General features: G+C 42.1%; 1 protein-coding gene across 1 annotated transcript in view; it reads left to right on the forward strand.

Moving 5' to 3' along the window:
- The first annotated feature begins 956 nt into the window (after positions 1-956).
- The window catches only part of LOC116406986 (lysine-specific demethylase 5A-like), a 5,329-nt gene continuing 3,869 nt past the window's right edge, over positions 957-2,416 (forward strand). The window contains exon 1 of the mRNA XM_031892317.1: positions 957-1,102. The gene's annotated coding sequence lies outside the window, so the exon portion shown is untranslated. The remainder of the gene's footprint in view (positions 1,103-2,416) is intronic.

The following is a 2,416-nucleotide window of genomic DNA, read 5'->3' on the forward strand; positions in this document are numbered from 1 at the left end:
GAAGCTGTCTGTACTGACCAGGGTTTTTGCTCCAATGATTACAAATGGAAGGGAAGTCCAATTACTGAAATGAATCTTCTCTGCCATTACTTTGTAGTCTATTTTTCCTAAAATCCAACACTGCAGCTTATATGTACACATTAGGGTTATACTAGGTTTTAAGTAGGGATGCACCGAATCCACTATTTGTGGGGTTTGGGCGAGATTCCTGGATTCCTGAACCGAATCCTGGATTTGTTGCATCCCTAGTTTTTAAGCGCAGTTTGCTGCTTCTAGATAACGGCCACCAGTGTCGGACTGGGGTGCCAAGGGCCCACCAGAAAACCTTAGGCCCACTGTCGCAGACCACCATTCTTCCCAGTTCACTCACTTCTTTAATTTCTTAATTACTTATTTTTACATACTATTATCTATCCTTCCTTTATTTCTTTTGTTTTCTTCTCATAGAATTGAGTAATGGCCATGGTGTTAGGCATACAAGGCAAATGGTTGGGTGAGGCAAGGGGGCCCACTGGGAGTTTTTTTCCTATGAAGTTTGTATTCTATTATTTAATTAAAAATAAATCCTATACAATATTATTTGTGTGGGTTTATATTATATAGGTACCTTCCTGACACTGTAGGTATTTAAACTGTTTAAAACGTTTAAGCAGAGCTATTACTTTAACCATGAAAATGCTTAATGCAGCAGTAATCCCCTAGTGTGTCTCCCCTGGCTGATTTAGTAGCACAGGCAGGGTTTATATTATTTGTACTTCTGAAGGCAAGGTTCAGAATTACTTCTACAACTTGGACTTGGGCAGGTATGCTCCAATACATTGTTCTGAGCATCCCTTTGCAGGACAAAACACATAATTATCCTTTAATTTTCTCTTTATAAAAGGTATAGAAAAGAAAACCTTAGAATTTCCCTTTAGTTTGCCTGTGCGCTTTATAGATTTACTTCTTAGCCCCTAGAGAGCCAGTTTTGGTTATTGGCACAGTTACAGCTTAGCTTTATTGCTTTTATGTTCCTTTATCTCAGGACTGGCAGCCGCCCTTTGCCTGCGATGTCAAAAGCTTCTGCTTCACCCCTCGGGTACAGCGCCTCAACGAACTAGAGGTAAGGTTTCTGTGATTTATTGGTGCTGGGAATTAACCCAGATCATGGTTATTAGAAACTGCTCTGTTTTTGTAGCTACATTAACATGTTTGGAACTTGAGGATATATGGACATTAACAAAATTGTTAGTTAGAAGCTTGACCAACTTGGGTTGGTTTTCCATATCCCTATTTTAATATAACAGATTTTGGATTAAGGTGGCCATACACCTTCAGATCCACTCGCTTGGCGATGTCGCCAAGCGAGCAGATTTCTCCGCGATTATCAGGAGAATCCAGGCTAATTTGATCGTGGTGGCCAAACGATCGAATTATAACGACGGGTATAGGCAAAGTCGGTTTGGGGACCGAATCAACGAGCCGATACGGTCCCCATCCGACTAGATTTTTTAACCTGCCGATCGATATCTGCCCGATTTCCGGCCAGATATGGGTCGGGCAGGCCCGTCGTTAGTGCCCTACATGGGCCGATTAGTTGCTGAATCGGTCTAAGGGACCCATATCGGCAGCTACAATCGGCCGTGTATGGGGACCTTTAGGCAGTATCGTATTTGTTCCAGAACAGTAGCCGATATTTACTTTCATTATTCTAACTGCTCTAGACCAGTCATAGCTAAATAGAACCTTTGCAATATAAACAAACGTGTATGTTTAATTGACTTTATGATCTTGCATTGTTAAATGCGGATGTGGGCAGAAGTCATTTATAGAGACTGGAATCACACTGCATAACATCAATAACTCCCTGGCAGCTTAAACAAAACAGTTCTAGCATGGCTTCCGATTCAGCAGGGGAATATGGAAGAAGTATAGCAGGAGGGCCACCTGTTGGGTAATCCCATTCTTAATTAATGAGCTTGGATATGTGGCAAGGACAAAAAGACAGAAAAATACACAGCAGTACAGATTAGGTACATGACGTTTCCCTTGTTATGATATAGGCTGGAGATATCCGCTGCATTTGGCATGTTTTTGTTTATTCCTCTTAATTACCTGCCATGAAGGGAGTGTATGGAGCCAATTGCACACCTGTTGTGCCAGTTCCGCTTGCTTATGCTGCACAGTGATGCAGCGCCTCCTCCCATGCTATGTTCCCTCTCCAGCAATTATGTGTAATGTCCCTGGGAGGTGAGTAGGCCACCTTATTAAAAGCCACTAGGCTGCAACAGGAAAGGATTAAGCTATAGTCCAATACACACTTTTCCCCCTTGATGCCCAGGAGACTAGAATATTCTTCATTTTCTGCAAGATTAAGGGTGAAGACACACAGAGCTACTAGTAGCAGCTACTTGTCGTGGCTACTAAAATAGACAAT

This window comes from Xenopus tropicalis, chromosome 8 (genome assembly GCF_000004195.4).
Source record: "Xenopus tropicalis strain Nigerian chromosome 8, UCB_Xtro_10.0, whole genome shotgun sequence".
NCBI lineage: Eukaryota > Metazoa > Chordata > Amphibia > Anura > Pipidae > Xenopus > Xenopus tropicalis.